The 18,303-nt window shown below is 34.8% G+C and overlaps 1 pseudogene; it reads right to left on the bottom strand.

The window, feature by feature from the left end:
* The window catches only part of LOC127419359 (sodium/hydrogen exchanger 8-like), a 51,391-nt pseudogene extending 38,095 nt beyond the window's left edge, over nt 1-13,296 (bottom strand).
* Between the last annotated feature and the right edge of the window lie 5,007 nt (nt 13,297-18,303).

The following is an 18,303-nucleotide window of genomic DNA, read 5'->3' as shown; positions in this document are numbered from 1 at the left end:
AACCTGATGTGCTTTTTCAGTTTTTGAAGCCATTAACTCAGCAGGGAGTCCTGGTGGTCAAGTGATTAACAACCTCCCGCTGAGACGCTAATGTGCACTTTGTTTCCCTCTGCCTGGCAAAGACTATGTAAATGAATCTCACACCTGAAAACCACTGGAGAAATCGACTAGAGTAGTGCCGGCTTAACATGTTTGTGTTTGAATGTGTACACTACTGGTCAAACAAGGACACATCCAGTTTTATTCATTATATTTTCCATATTTTAGAATCATTGTAAAGTCATCAAAACTATGAAATAACACAAATGGAAGTATGGGGATTATGTAGATGGTGTTTTTTTCCAAGACCATAAGAAACAAATTCAGTCAAGTGTGACCAAATGCTTTACTTGTTGTGCATGTCTGATTATTTCCTATTTTCTTATGTCTATAAAGCACTTTGTATATGAAATGTGCTATATAAATACATTTGCCTTGCCTTCACATACAGTCAGAGATTGAGAGACACATTGCATGTGTGTATTTGAGCACAAGTGCAATTTCCCACCATTGCTCTTCTGTAGACAGTTGATTTTTGTTGGTTTACTGAAAGTGATAATATTGGCATGTGTGCAAAAGTACCAAACACTTCATGCATGTAACCACCAGTGCATCACCTTTCACACACTCATTCTTGATGATCCTCATCTGGCCACAATCTCTTTCACTTCCAAAAAGATAAATCACAAAATTCCTGAGAATTTCAATTCAGTCGTCTTTGATACCAGCACAGAAATATGAGCCGGATTTGGGTGTGGATAGGCTCCTTCAGGTTTAAACATATGAACAAGGTATGCATATGGGCTCTTGGTTCTGCAATGCATCTGTTGAAGGCACATACAGTATCTGCACTCATCAAGAGAGAGAAAAGTTGATGGTTGCAGGAGATTTACAATACAGTCCATAAGCAAGAGACATGGAGCACTGTTGCATTACCTAATAAGCTGTCCACAAGTGTGTGTACAACAAACAATCAGCGATAATGGAATGTTTGTTCTGCTGCCATCCCCAATACATTTGGAAAAACTATATGGTTTTCAAAGTTACAGCATTGTCAATTTTATTATTATTGGTGAACCCTAGTTAGGATGCTGACTTAGAAGGTAGCTACCTATGTAGAGAGTAATCAGCGAGTTTGTAACTACGGCTTGTGTTATTGGCCAATTCCACGCAATCCCTCTGGCACCAAACATGTACATCACGAGGACGGGTATACCCTGCAGGTCGTTCACCAACTTCAACAGATTTATCAGAAACGGGAAAGAGTTCATTGCAGACAAAGCAGGAACAGTGTGACATGCGCCTCAGGCACATGCTTGCACGAGTAGCGGGTTCGAACCCTTGGGTTATGAATTCCGAGCATATGAGCAGACGGTTAAAGGTGCATTGTATCTATCTGTACCAGTGACATGAGAACAGCATGTTGTAGCGTCAGGAGGATGTGCTGTTGGCAAGAACAAGCATGCTATTCTGAGGCTAACCTAAATCAATCAGTCCATCCACTTTATTATCCACATATTTGGTTTATACTGTATATTGTATATTATAAGGTGTATATTGTATATTATAAGGTGTATATTGTATATTGTGTTGTGTAACAAGATGTGTAAATTGTGTTATGTGTAAATCAGATGTTTATTGTAATTGTCATATTGCTCGGAACTGCACCCAAGACTTTCACCCACTGTTGCACTTGTATATATGGTTGAGTGAAAATAAAGGGACTTGATTTGATTTGATTTTGATTCATTACGAACTATGACGAGAAATGTTGCATTAGGACAACAGTTAAAGAATAGTATAGTCACAGTAACTCAGCCATTTTCAAAACAGGGTAGCTTTTTCAGAACAAGCTGCTTTTTCAATGACTAGCAATTATTTGAGCAACTTTTTGTCAAACTGTATTCTGTATGCAGCTTCACAGCTGAGCAAACCAAGGTGATAATCAATCACGATAATCATAAACAGACAGTTCAAAAAATCAATTTACATCTTAATAGCAATACACAAATAATATTTATTAAAACAGGTTTTCAAAATGATATAATATTTAGTTAAATGTTGCCATTCACCACTATGTTCTATGTCAGTTATATCAATTATGGTATTTTCTAGTGTTACTGGTGGTATTTAGTGTAAATCCATCTGTTCAAATTCCTGTTTATTGCTGTCACATTGAGACCCTCTTTGCTTTTTTGCCAAATAAATACTGCTCTGATTGAAAAAATAAAGAAAGAAAGAAATGAATGAATACATGAATAATAAAATAATTATTTGTTTCAATTCATTTTATAGTTGGGTATTTTTTCAAAAGTAGGGTATAATCCTGTGGTTGATTTTCACCAAAAATGTACAGTTTTAAATTTCTGTCTTTTTGTTGAATGAACGTCACACTAAAACTGAACTAGAAACTTTTCTCCAGACCATCATCATTTACTTTTGGTACTTTTCAAATGACTTGGTAACACTTTACAATAAGGTTCCATTTATTACCATTAGTTAAAAACATTAGTTAACAATGAACTTACAATGAACAATACTTTTACATAATTTCTTAATCTTAGTTAATGTTCATTTAAAAAAATAAACAAAACAATGAACAATTGACCCTTCCCTAAGCCCTGCCTTAAAAAAGCACTTCTGACCAATCCTGTCACAGCAACTGTTGCCCTGCTGCTATTACTCTGACATGCGTTTGCTATTTTCCAATGACAGTCTAAGAGAGTAATGTGTAGGGCTGTTCGATTCATTATATATATATACAACCCCATTTCCAAAAAAGTTTGGAAAGAAGTGATTTGTAAATTATATTCACCTTTTGCTATATTGAAAACACTATAACTAAACATTATATGATGTATTACCTTGTGAATTTCATTGTTTATTTGTTTTTTTACATACAGTAATTTCAAATAAGATGATTGCAACATGCTCCAAAAAAGTTGAGACAGGGGAAATTTAAAGGCAATGTGAAACAGGAGATGTTAAACAGGTGATGCAATCGTGTCATTGTATATAAGGAGCCTCCAAAAATAGTCTAGTCTTCAAGAGCAAGGATCATTCGAGATTTGTCAATTTGTCAACAGATCCTTCAGCAAATAATCCAGCAGAGAACAATGTTCCCCAAAGACAAATTGGAAGGATTTTGGGCATTTCATCCTCTACAGTGCACAATATAGTTAAAAGATTCAAGGAATCTGGTCAAATCTCGGTGCGTAAATGGCAAGACGTATACAACTTCTGAATGCACGTGATCTCTGATCCCTCAGACGTCACTGTCTTAAAAAACATCACTCATCTGTAATAGATATCATGAACATGGGCTTGGGATTACTTTAGTAAACCTTTGTTAGTCAACACCATTCGCTGCTGCATCCACAGATACAAGTTAAGACTTCACTATGCAAAGCAGAAGCCATACATCAACACTTTCCAGAAGCGCTGCCGACTTCTCTGGGCTCGGTCTCATCTTAGATGGAAAGTAGAACAGTGGAACAGTGTTTTTTGGTCTGATGAGTCCACATTTCAAATATTTTTTGAAAAACACAGCCATTGTGTTCTCCGTGCCAAAGAGGAAAAGGACCATCCAAGCTGTTATTAGCGTCAGGTCCAAAAGCCAGTGTCCGTATGGGCCTGGGATGTGTCAGTGCCCATGGCATGGATAACTCACACATTTGTGAGGGCACCATTAATGTAGACAGATATGTAAAAATTTTGGAGCAGCATATACTGCCATCCAGCACCGTCTTTTCCAGGGACATCCCAGCATTTTCAGCAGCTTCAGTCAACTTCAAACCACATACTGGCCGAATAAGCAGAGAGTGCGGGTGCTAGATTTGCCTGCCTGCAGTCCTGACCATCTCCAATTGAGAATGTGTGGTGCATTATGAAGTGCATAATATAGCAATGAAGACCCTGTACAATTGTGAAGCTGAAGACCTGCATAATGGATGAATGGGGGAAAATTCCACTTTCTCAACTTAATAAACTTCAGTGCCTAAATGCTTAATAATTATTATTAGAAGAATGGTGATGTTTCACAGTGGTAAACACTCGAATGTCTCAACTTTTTTGGAGTGTGTTGCAATCATCTGATTAGAAATTACTGTACATAAAAAAAAAAAAAAAAAATAAATAAAAAAAAAGAAAATTACAAGGTAAAACATCATATAATGTTTAGTTGTAGTACTTTCAATATAGCAAAGGGTGAATATAATTTACAAATCACTCCTTTTTGTTTTTATTAGCATTTTTCTTACTGTCTCAACTTTTTCGGAATTGGGGTTGTATATTTACAGTATATATGCAAAAGGTTTTTAAACACTGTAAAAATGTTGAGAACGAGTAGAGAAGCGTTAGATTCTCGCTTTTATAAGTGCAGCACATTGATCATTTAAACTTTAACATACCGATTTATTGATGTGAACTAGGACGCTAACTGAACTCTGCCATCTCCTTGTTGCAGACTTGTGTTGTAACATCGGGGAAGTTGTTGTTGTATGCCAATTTACTGTCACAAATTTGGCATGTTAATTGATTATAAATTTAATCCAAAGTAAAATACCAGCAGACTATACTGCTTATGTCACACATAACAGCTTCCTATCATGTTTACACATTCTACTGATTGGTTAGGTTTAGATAAGGGGTATGGGTAAGGGCATAATATTAATAAGCATGTCCTTAACGCCTCGTGCATGAAACTTGCGCTTACTTCCACATTAGACATCCTGGCATTTACATGTGATGAAATCATACAAATTTATACGAATGAACTCATGAATTTTCATGAGACTGGATTGAGATGAACAAACAGAGCGGATTTACAGATGCTGACGGACTACAAAAGACTCAAGATGCAGTCATTTTATAAGACTTTTGTAAATTGTACTAGTGTTGTTAGGCTTCTGAAATGTGTAGTAGTTCAGTGGTCGAGGAAATAAACACAGTCTGAAAATATCAACTGGTTTCCCCGAAAGAAATCGACTCCAGCTCGATTCCAATGCTTCGAGTCGATTCTCGATTTCCAACGCCTTGGAATCGATTCCCATTCCTAGTAATGTGTGTTCGAGTACTTTTAAGCGGGATTTTATCAAAATAATCCAAAAAATTTAAAACACGCTGTTGCCGGGTCATGACATGAGTTGCCCAGAGACAGTGGCGGATTTAGGCATGGGCAACATGGGCAGTGTTGCGGGGGGTAAGCACAAGACACCTACACAGACCCCCCCCCCCCACACACACACACACACACACACACTTTGGGGGTGTGTTGAAGTGGGTTTCGCCCAGGGCGCCATAAAAGCTAGAACTGCTACTGCCCAGAGAAGATCCATGCAGTGTTTTTCTTTATTTATTTTTAAATAATCTTTAAGTAAATCTGGAGAAGAGCATGTTATGGATTAAACTGAGATAGCCCTCATTCCCAAATGAACATATAACATCTTCAAGGACACCTACATTTGCTCCAAGGAAAATTAAAGCTAATAACTGAATGTTAATTAATTTGTGTTGATTCAAATATAGTAAAAGCGATTAGTAAATAAACAATTCACAGCATCAAAATTAGTATGTTATGAGACGTTATAAACAGCTCTGTTCACATACGCTAATAATATTATATTAGATGTGTAATCGCTGTTAAATGAAGTTTTTCTCTTTACAAGTGACTGTAATAATCTTTTGCCTTGATTCTGATTCACAGTCCACATATTTTTTAATCAAATTACTGTGTAATTTAACAATTTCTTTTACAAAAAACTTCAGATAAATATGCATTACAATGTCACTCTTCATACCAGCCCGCGTAAAAATATTATCCATTTCATTTATGTGAATATTTTGCCAAAAACCACGTCGTTCATGGCAATCTCCCGTTCATTCCAGTGGGGAGTTCTGCAGAGCTTGTCTGAGCAATAGTAACCAAGGGGGGTGGAGCTTAGCAAATGGTCAATTATATTTTTATTAACTAACATTAATTAATAAAGATTAATAAATGCTGTGAAAAATATATTGTTAATTGTTTGTTCATTCTGACTAATGTATTTACAAATGTTAACAAATGGAACCTTATTGTAAAGTGTTACAAATGCCTTTTATGTACAGATATTTCTGTTTTAGTCTTGTCTCAGACCCAGACTTTCAATATTGAACTATGAAATCCATTGTAAAAATTCAAATTATTACATGCTTAAAACTATGATCATCTGAACAAAGAGTGAATTAAAATAAAAATCAATATTTTTTGTGTGAATTTTTTTATTTATCCATTTTTCAAAAACATTACGACCCACAATGTCCTATAGTTGTGACGTAATTTCCACCATATAAAAATTTTGAGATAAGGGACAAAACGTCTTCCAAACAAAAGTCCTTTATTTTAAAAGTCAAGAAATTCAAAATAATAAAAATATTGCAGAAATTAATTCTAAAGGATATGTATATACTCTTATACATTTATTACTTCTAATTAAATTATTTAAAAATATAAGTTCATAAAATGCTCTATACTTGGAAGCACATGTACTGTAACCTTGTAATGATGGGCTGGCAAAGACAATGATGAAGATGATGACGAAGAAATGAGGAACCCAAATGCAATTTCATCCAAAACGTGAAATCCCAAACAGTAAATCCAAACGTAAATAAAACATAAACATGAACTTGACTGGTCATAAAACTAGACTTGGCTTGGCTTGACTAAACAAAGTTACATTCACAATACCTGACACCAGACAATGGCAAACATGAGGGCTTAAATACAAGGACATGGTTAACAAGTAAACAAGACAACCAATCACAAGACTAGACTATCAACAAGCTAACAAGACTAAATGAACTTTAACCAATGACAAGATCACATGATGGAACAGGAAATCACATGACATGACACCACATGACCTGAACAGGAACTAAACTTGAAAATAAAAGACATGAAAACAAGAACAAAACACATAAACATGACAAACCTAATCTGTCCCCAGCAAGAGGTCACAATGTTAAACTGCCAAACAAAGTTTTTACAAATTCAATTAAATGAAAAGATCTGAAAGATATCAAACAATACATAAACTTTAAATCATATTTTATTAATGCTGTGTCCTCAATTTGCGTCAACTCCGTCAGATTTTTTTTAAATATATTATCCTGAATAAATCAGACAATGTCATGGTCAGCTATAACTCTGAGGACCCCTTTCCCACTTCCTGCTCATGGTGGATGCAACAGTAGGACACGTGGTCTGGTAAGTTTTATAATTTTTCATATTATAAACAAACAATGTTTAAGTCTCTGCGGTCACAGCTTCAACATGTCAACTTCGTCATTCTCATTATGATCACTTTTAAGGATTGTGGAATAATTTTGGCATTTTAGTTTAGGTTATAAAAGCAGCTTCAACTGAGTAAGATATAATTTATGAAGTGAATAAATGTCCATTTTCTGAAAAAAGCGTTTTAATAAAAACCTGTTCCCTTACATGGTTCATTAGTTGAGACACTTGTCTACAAATATATCCATTTCAAATGAATTTAGTATTAAAAAATAAAAACTCAGATTTAAAACCTTTTTTGTCTCTTATCAGTGCCCTAATAAAGTGTTTTTTTTCCCTAAAAAAAAAGTTAGTGTAATTGTTAATAAAGTGGACAAAAGTGTCAATGAGCAACATGCTTGAGATGAAATATGAGACAAGTGATGTTTGAAGAAAACTAAGAAAAATCAAGGGAAATATCACTTGTGAGCAGAAGATTTTTTTCGGCCATTATTTCCAATCATGCTATAATTTTGAACATTTAAGCAAAAAAATAATAACAAAAAAATAATAGTACAAATATTATTTAATTATGTGTATTTAGGAAAAGTAAAAAATGTCATTTCCACCAGCTTGATGAAATTACACTGTGCTGGGAATTTTCTTGACAAAAATGACAAATCTCCTGTGATGCATGTACAGACATTGTCGGACATTGTTAGTAGACAAATAATATATATATATATATATATATATATATATATTGAGAGTGTGAGAAATATTTTAATGAGACTTTACTTTCTAGACGTCCACAATCCTAAAAGTGCCTGAAGTTGCAGAAACACCCAGTGATACATTATTTAAAAAGATACTGCCCTTCTTAAATAGCTTTGATATTGCCCAGCATCAAACAGCTTAAATGTAGTTTACTAAATAAGTTTACACAACGTTTTGTAATTTGTAGTGTAACTAACAGTAGTTGAAGTTTGTAGTTGTACTACAGAACTCCAGTTTTCAAAGTCGCTTTACCAACTCTGTACAGAAATGTTGCATTTAAACTCAGAGCCAGCACAATCTGTGCCACTTACATACAAAAAGACTAGTCAGCAGATATGAGACCCAAACACCTCCCCCTTGATCAGCCACCCACAGAAGAACAAAACAAATGAGAGAGAGAGAGAGAGAGAGAGAGAGAGAGAGAGAATCTAGTTGAGCTGTTCATCACGAGGGTCTCTGATTACTGAAACTGAGGGGCTCTCATGACCTTTAAACCTTATGAAACAAAACGAAGCTCTGTGCTCATCTCAAATCACACACAACATTAATTAAAGCCTGAAAAGAGAGAGAAAGAAAGCTGAAAAGGTAGAGAGAGGGAGGGAAAGAAAAAGAGGGGTGTATTGATAGAAAGAAACAGAAAGACATTGTGAAGCCGAGAGAATGAAACGAAAGAGAGAGAATGTGAGAAATGAGGCAGCACTGAACATCAGGAAGGCGAGCATGGAACAGGAAGACATCTGGCACACAGACTGACTTCCTCCACTCATCACCATGTATGTTATACACCAAAGCAATATTTGACATTACATTTCCTGCTATGTTTTCACTTTCTGGAAGATTTCACAACCGGAATAATGCTCACAACCAGGGTGGGAAATAAACACCCGCCACCAGCCAAATGCAGCAAATTTTTTCATAGTGCCGGGTAATTTTGACTCATCTATCAGCCACTGTGGTGGGCGACCCGTCTCGGATTGGCCTTTGATATGAAATGCTTTCGTTTATAGGGCTGGGTAACAATACAGATTTCCCAAATTGATTCTGATTCATTTTTGATTTGATTCAAATCAATTTCTATTTGATTCAGTTAAACTTAATTCCATTCTAACTAATTTCGGTATACAGGTATTTAAGTAATAAAGTCCATTTTGCTTACATATGAAAGGAATTTGATGATTCTCAATACTTTTGATACCACAACAAAATACTAACTAATTTGAGTAAATGATGTTTCAATTCTTTAAGTAATTATTCAAGACAAGTAAACAGTCGGAAATAAAGAAAAAAGAAATTATAAGCAATAGAGCAAATAAAAACAATAGAACACAACTACTAAGTTTTTAACAGCAGTATTCTAGTGTAAGTATCCTAGTAAGCATTGAGAAGTTAAAAATAAGTAATGAAATGTAACAAAACTATATAAATTACTGGTCTTGACAGTATAATTATAATAAGCTAAAGTTAACAAAAGGTTCTCCTGCCAACAGCAGTGAGAGGTTTTATTGTTATTGTTGTCCGAAGACAGGGATTAATCTGATTTTTTTTTTTTTTCCCTATTGCTTTGTTACAATAATGCACTCTTGTTGACCAACCCGCATCTCACAATAACATTCTGAGATGATATTCTTCTCACCACAATTGTACAGAGTGGTTATCTGAGTTACCGTGGACTTTGTCAGTTCGAACCAGTCTGGCCATTCTCTGTTGACCTCTCTCATCAACAAGGCATTTCCATCCACAGAACTGCTGCTCACTGGATGTTTTTTGTTTTTGGCACCATTCAGAGTAAATTCTAGAGACTGCTGTGTGTGAAAATCCCAGGAGATCAACAGTTACAGAAATACTTAAATCAGCCCATCTGGCACCAACAATCATCCATGTGATTATCTAATCAGCCAATCGTGTGGCAGCAGTGCAGCGCATAAAATCATGCAGATATGGGTCAGGAGCTTCAGTTAATGTTCACATCAACCATCAGAATGGGGAAAAAAATGTGATCTCAGTGATTTGGACCGTGGCATGATTGTACCCTGTACAACTGTGGTGAGAAGAATATAATCTCAGAATGCTATTCTGAGATGCGGATTGGCGCTGTTTTGGCGGCATGAGGGGGACCTACACAATATTAGGCTTTTAATGTTGTGGCTGATCGTTGTGTGTATATATATATATATATATATTAAAGAACTGGAAATCAGCACAATAACTTAAGGGTAACCTAGACGGGGTCCTATAAAAACAATAGTGGACTGACAATGATAATAATTTCAGTGTCCACTAACAACACCAGGAATAGTGTGAACACAAAGAAAACTGGGTTCAGTTTCAATCTTTAGTTATTTTAGTTATTTTAAAGGGCTCGTGTGAAAAAGAGAGACCACACCAATCAGAATTACATTTTTGTGCATTTGTTCAATTTCACACATATAGTGAGTTTTTTTATATATTTGAATTATATTTGGGTTGAAAAAAAATGGGAAAAAAAATAATATATATATGTTTATATATATATATTATATTATATAAACAGGTAAAATATCAGAGTGGTTGGTAAAATTCTGCATTCAACAGTCACTCCAGCTGGTGGGCAGAAAGTTAATTTCCCACCGGCTCACAACAAACAGGCTGTATATAAGACTCTGACCACGTTTACGTGCACTTAAGAAAACAGTTTGCTCAGGGTTTTAGCAGAAAGTGGCGTTCTGAAACATCATGTAAACAAGAACACTGATTTCCTTATGCCGTTTAAAGGATTAAGAGAAAGATGTTTGACACACTCAGGTTTCTCCCGGAGAACACAGCTTATTGTGCTCATGTAAACACATAAGTGCCATTCTGATGGGTGTTTGAAGAGTACATGTGCGTGAACAGGCTGGATGACAAACATTATTCGATGGAGCCCAACATTTCTAGGAGTACAGTGGGAAAATCACATATAATTATACCCATTTATACACACCGGTGTAAAATATTGACTATCCCTCACAGTCGAGTATTTGCACTCATACATTCCAGAGTTTTATGTAATAAGGAAACCACACTACTGCAGCACAATTCCGCAACAACTCTGGAATATCTGGAAATAAAGCAAAGCAATGGAGAACAAAATAGTGAAGTCTTCCTCTGATGCAATGTTTGTTATTTACACAAGCATCGTGGGGAAATTACTTTGCTGTGGAGAAAGTTGCTTACATGTTTACGAGAGTAAAGTGTACACCACTTATACAGTGCATGTAAATGGGAATGCTGTTTTCTCGCAATAACCCCCTTTCTGGTGTCCAAGTAAATGTAGTCACTGTTTTTATTACAGCAATCAAAATTAACAGGTTAACGCATGCAATTAATTAAAAATGTTTAATGTGTTCATTTTTCTTTAACGCGTCATTATACTGACACACACACAACAGTGATTCCATGTCAATAATCAAGTGATGGAAAACGGACCTCTGAAGCATTTTAGTTTTTTTACAAAACAAACCCAGATTGGACCTGTGAAAAGCTGCATTCACATGGCTCATGGGAGTGAAGCATCAGTGTTTCTCCGGTGCCGTGTTGCTCTTCTGTCTTACTGGACATTTTGGATAAAGATTCATTTATGTGTGCAGTGCCAGCGCTCAGAGCTGAGAGTTCTCTTCAGCGCTTTTCATGTGGAGTTCAAAACGGCACAAATCATGTGAATGCTGTAGCAAAGTGGATAGCCACGATTAATATTGTGGAGGATGAGAAGTTGAGATATATAATGCCCATTGCAACGAATATTTAACCAAGTTTTTTTCAGTCAACCTCACACTTAGACAATGGAACATGTTTAATGTCAGTTGAATTGGTGTTATTTTAGTGCATTTATGCCTTTATATTGTGGAATACTTGGTCTGAAAAATGTTAATAAAACGTTATTGTTTCATATTGTTTTTTTTTTGTTGTTGTTTTTTTTAAATTATTTTCAAAGGCACTAAATGTATTTTGACAGGAAAAGAAGTATACATGGAGTGAAACTTAACCACTTTCAAAATCTGCGGTTAATCGCAATTAACATACAGTATACCTATTAAATAACCAGTAATTAAATAAAAGAGAGAATCTCACCTTCCAATTGGCCAACTGCTGAGACTCAATGATCTTGATGAACGCCCCATCAGAATATCTGAAAAACAGGAACTTTTAGCACTGTAGACTTCTAGAAAGTAGTCTCGTAAAAAAATTCATACTCTCAATATTTATTTTCTTTTTTATTTGTCTACTAACATTATCCACCAGTGTTTGTACATGCATCACAGGAGATTTATGTCATTTTTTCCTGAAAGTCATACATTTCTATCACATCTCAGATTCTGTATTGTGTTTCATAGAATTCAGTGCTGGAAATGACACTGATGGAAATGACATTTTTTATCTTTTTCAAATAAAATGGCAGACTCTTTTGTCTTGCTAATTTTATATCTAACATTTTATGTATCCTAAATTCACACAAATAAATAATATTTTCAAACTTTTTGCATAATTTGGCAAAATTACAGATGAAGTTACTGTTTACAAACAAATACTCGGCTCCGGCACTTTCAGGAATTTCGCTAACAACTGTATTTAATTTCCAGTGTGTCTGTGACAAGTCACTGTGACCGATATGAGGTCAAACATGATTTAATGATGATCTTATAACACCATGTGAGATCTAACAGGAAGAACCAGACCCTGTCTACACCACTGCAGCACATAAGATACTGTTTCTGAAAGGATTTGTGAATAAAAAAAAAAATAATTCTAAAATGAGGTATTTGTCTTTATTTTGATAGCAGTAAGTAATTTTTAAATCAAAACCAACTGTTATCAAGTTTAAATATTCTATGTATGATGGTATTGATGTAAAATATTATTCTTTAATGTATGTAGACCAACAATTTAAGTTGTAAAGATGCATACTGTATGTTGATATGTATGATGATAGTTTTTATTTTAATATGCCACATTTTTCAGACTTTAGAAGTGTTAAACAGCAGGATGTTCATCAAACTGTTACATGTCCAGCATAATCATACTGTCACAGTCGGGTCTGACTGTGCCTCCCCTGACTGTCTGTCTCGTATGAGTGTGTGCCATGTCTGTGTGTGTCTGTGTTTTCCCTCATGTGTTTCAGGTGCAGCTGGTAGGTGATTGGCATTTCTGTGGGAACGCTTATTGCCTAGCTCATCAGCGGACCAACGGCACCTGTCCCTCCTTACTTACCTCTTCATATAAGCTCTCCTGTGTTGAGTCCTGCATTGAAGTGTGTATCAGATAAATGTGATGTTTGTAATGTTCCTGAAAATGTTGAGCATGTTATTATGTGATGTAGTAAATATAATTCAGAGATGAACATCTTATGTGATAAGATATACTAACTAGAACGAGGATGGAATTTGGAAGGGGTTTTAGGGATGAGTGAGAAAATGAGGGAATGCGGCAAGGCTCTTTCATTTTCTTAAAAATAAAGGATTAGATTGTAAAAAATTTTATGTAACCTGAAGTATGTAAAACCCTGATGTTACACACTCCGGTACAGTAGGTGTCAGTATGCACCTATTCACGTTGGCTTGCAATCCGCCATTAAACAGCAAGAAGAAGAGTCTAGTCAAATTGTTTGTTATTGTATTGTGGTGCTGTTTTGTATCCAATCGGTGTTGTCCTGTTCCTGTGATTACTTCAGTCGGTTTTTGCTTTTTTGAAAAGAAAATTGGTTTTCTTCAAACTGGTTTTCATCTCAACCATGCTCTTCACTCACACTTTTGTTAACTCTGTAAACAAGTACACTAACTTTTAAAAAACACAAAGGGCACAATTGTTTGGTGTGGTGGAGAAGATGCCACAATTTTGGAACAGTTGTAATTTTTGAAAAATTGTTAAATTTTTAAATGGTTCATTATTACTTTTTTTTTAATTGTATTTTTTTATAGATGATCATAGTTTTTAACATATTAATTTGTATTTTTATAATGGATTTTTGTAGTTTCATATTAAAAAGCTGAGTTTGGGATAAGACTAAAACAGAATATTTTACAAAATATATTTTTTTTATTTAAAATATATTTATATATATATATATATATATATATATATATACTGTAAATATACAACCTCAATTCTGAAAAAGTTGGGACAGTATAAAAAATGCTAATAAAAACAAAAAGGAGTGATTTGTAAATTATATTCACCCTTTGCTATATTGAAAGTACTACAACTAAACATTATATTATGTTTTACCTTGTGAATTTCATTTTTTTTTATTTTGTTTTTTTATTTTTTTATTTTTATTTTTTATGTACAAATCAGATGATTGCAACACACTCCAAAAAAGTTGGGACAGTCGAGTGTTTACCACTGTGAAACATCACCATTCTTCTAATAATAATTATTAAGCATTTAGGCACTGAAGTTTGTTAAGTTTAGAAAGTGGAATTTTCCCCCATTCATCCATTATGCAGGTCTTCAACTGCACAATTGTACAGGGTCTTCATTGCTATATTATGCACTTCATAATGCACCACACATTCTCAATTGGAGATGGTCAGGACTGCTGGCAGGCAAATCTAGCACCCGCACTCTCTGCTTATTCGGCCAGTATGTGGTTTGAAGTGTCCTGCTGAAAATGCAGGGACGTCCCTGGAAAAGACGATGCTGGATGGTAGTATATGCTGCTCCAAAATTTTTACATATCTGTCTGCATTAATGGTGCCCTCACAGATGTGTGAGTTACCCATGCCATGGGCACTGACACACCCCTGGCCCATACAGACACTGGCTTTTGGACCTGACACTGATAACAGCTTGGATGATCCTTTTCCTCTTTGGCAGGGAGAACACAACAGCTGTTTTTCAAAAACTATTTGAAATGTGGACTCATCTAACCAAAAAAACACAGTTCCACTGTTCTACTTTCCATCTACGATGAGACCGAGCCCAGAGAAGTCGGCAGCGCTTCTGGACAGTGTTGATGTATGGTTTCTCCTTTGCATAGTAAAGTCTTAACTTGCATCTGTGGATGCAGTGGCGAATGGTGTTGACTAACAAAGGTTTACTAAAGTAATCCCAAGCCAATGTACATGATATCCATTACAGATGAGTGATGTTTTTTAAGACAGTGTCATTTGAGGGATCAGAGATCATGTGCATTCAGAAGTTGTTTTCATCTTGCCCTTTACGCACCGAGATTTGACCAGATTCCTTGAATCTTTTAACTATATTATACACTGTAGAGGGTGAAATGCCCAAAATCCTTCTGATTTATCTTTGGGGAACATTGTTCTCAAAGTGCTGGATTATTTGCTGAAGCATCTGTTGGCATATTGACAAATCTCGAATGATACTTGCTCTTGAAGGACTAGGCTGTTTTTGGAGGCTCCTTATGACACAATTGCCTCACCTGTTTAGCATCTCCTGTTTCACATTGCCTTATTTTAACTCGTCAAATTGTTATGAATCTTAAATTTCCCCTCTCTCAACTTTTTTGGAGTGTGTTGCAATCATCTGATTTGAAATTACTGTACATAAAAAAATTTAAAAAAAATGAAATTCACAAGGTAAAACATCATATAATGTTTAGTTGTAGTACTTCCAATATAGCAAAGTGTGAATATAATTTACAAATCACTATTTTGTTTTTATTAGCCTTTTTCATAGTGTCCCAACTTTTTTGGAATTGGGGTTGTGTGTGTGTGTGATATATATATATATATAGAGAGAGAGAGAGAGAGAGAGAGAGAGAGAGAGAGAGAGGCTACAATCTGTAAGTTTTACACAAGCTTCCTGGGGAAATTACTTTGCTATGGAGAAAGCTGCTTAATGACCAATCTGTAAAAAACTAAAGTTGAAGAAACACCCAAATATGAATCAAAAACATTGTATCCAACTATACATACAAATTTGTATTTAGTATAATTTATTGCACTACAAAGAACAACAAAATACAGTGCTCTGCTGTAACTTATTTTAAATGTTCACTTCAATCTGTGAATTTTGCTACAACAAATCAGGTTTCTCAATGTTGATTGAGCGTACACATGAATTGCACCACTAATTTGAAATGTACTGTAATGTGACATTAAAACAGTAATGTTGTAATTTGTTATGCAACACTGCTTTCTGTTGGGAAAAGTGCTTGATACTGGAAAAGCTACTCCATTTTAAAAACAGTTGGGCAATAGTGTCAAAGTCACACTTCTGAAAAATCTAGTGAAATTTGTTGCATCACTTGTATTTAGCTACTCAACAGTGTGTGACAGGGCAAAAGTCAAGCAATATAGTCAGGACACTTCTACTACCAGTGTTGGGCAAGCTACTCAAATGTAGCAAGCTATGCTACAACCTACTCAACAGAAAAATTAGTTAAGCTAAGCTAAAAGCTACGCTTTAGAGAAAGTAGAATGTTACGCTACAAGCTACATGCCAAAAGTACCTTGCTACATTTAAGCTACTTCATATTTTTTTCAACCGCAGATGCACGGAGCATACCGTCATAAACAAGGCACCTAAAAGATGTATTCACATGATGTTTATCAAAGCCAAGCTACAGTACATTACAGTTTAGTGCAATACAGTATACAGTAGGTGCAATACTGATGTACATGTAAAAAATAAATAAATAAATGCATATTTAGACATGCTACTTATACAAACCCAAGTGTTCAACATTTAAAGTCACTATTTTTACATTGTATTTTTCATATTTATACTACTACCTCTACAAACACGTGTTCAATATGAAAAATCACTATTTTTACATTTTATTTTTCAGATTTAGACTACTACCTCTACAAACCCATACCCATTTAAACATAATTTCATTCGCACATTTCTGTATAAAATCTCTGCATACATACAGTATACTATTCATCTATACAGTACAGAAATACAGCAGCTAGACACAGAATTACTGGATATATCATCAGAGGCCAAATTTCTTGTGTGTGTGCGCGTGCGTGCGTGCGTGTGTGTGTGTGTGTGTGTGTGTGTGTGCGTGTGAGCACATCTGGGCAATAACAATGTGATTTCTGATGGTATCAGATGGTAATACCATGGTACTTTGATATGCAATTACCATATTTATATACCATTATGTATTTACATGGTGCTTCAAGGTGATTAAAATAATACCACAGTACTTCGCTATATATTCATATAGCCTGCCATTGTATTAACATAGTGCATCCAGGTAATGGTACTGGTCCAAAAAAACATGGTAATGCCATGGTACTTTTTATGTGTTTTAGTTGGGAGGGTTACTTTTGAAATGTATTCCACTACAGATTACAGAATACATGCTGTAAAATGTAATTTGTAACGTATTCGGTTAGATTACTCAAACTCAGTAACGTATTCTAAATACTTTGGATTACTTCTTCAGCACTGGTAGATTTTTTCACTTGTTTTGACTATAAAAACTCTGCCAGTACAGTAAGACAAAATACACGTTAAAAATACATTCTCTGAAAAACCTAAATATCTTATGCAGTGTTGTTTCTAAAACAAGATCAATCAAACTGATCTTGTTTTAAGGATTTTTAGATATTTTTACAGGAAAACAATACAAAAAATATTATCAAGAATACGATTTTTGCCCTAATATCAAAGATCTTACTAGAAAAAAAGAAATTATAATCCAACGTGAATTTTCGTGATAAAAATATGATCGTGTCTGGTAACATGTCATGTAAAATGGCTAGAAATAGCATTTTAGCTTAGCTTAAAGCTGAAAATTTACACAAGGTTTATTTCTATTTCCTCTGATCCAAACTTACTTTAAACTTACTTCTCTGTCTGTTCGTATGAATGTAACACATCATAAGAAAGTGTTTCACCGCTGTTCAAATGCACTTTGGATCGCATCATTTATATGTATAAATGTTTTCCATCTGAAAGGACTAAATATTAAATGAAACAAATAACAATAAAATGCAAAGTAATCTCTTCAGTAATCAAAATACTTTTTGAATGTAACTGTATTCTAAATACCAATGATTTAAATTGTAACTGTAGTGGAATACAGTTACTTATATTTTGTATTTTAAATAAGTATTACTGTTACATGTATTCCGTTATTCCCCCAACCCTGGTTTTAGTGTAGGCTAATACATGTTTTGATACTCTTTTGGTTGGAAAATGTATTTACCTGCAGAATTCGTTTACAAGCTGCAAACGTGTTTAACTTTATAAAGACCTTCATCACTGGCAAATGATAGGACACATTTGCAGGTTTGGTTTCCATT

Source organism: Myxocyprinus asiaticus, chromosome 28 (assembly GCF_019703515.2).
Source record: "Myxocyprinus asiaticus isolate MX2 ecotype Aquarium Trade chromosome 28, UBuf_Myxa_2, whole genome shotgun sequence".
NCBI lineage: Eukaryota > Metazoa > Chordata > Actinopteri > Cypriniformes > Catostomidae > Myxocyprinus > Myxocyprinus asiaticus.
The sequence above is the reverse complement of the archived record's forward strand: the minus strand, read 5'-3'. Positions and strand labels throughout refer to the sequence as shown.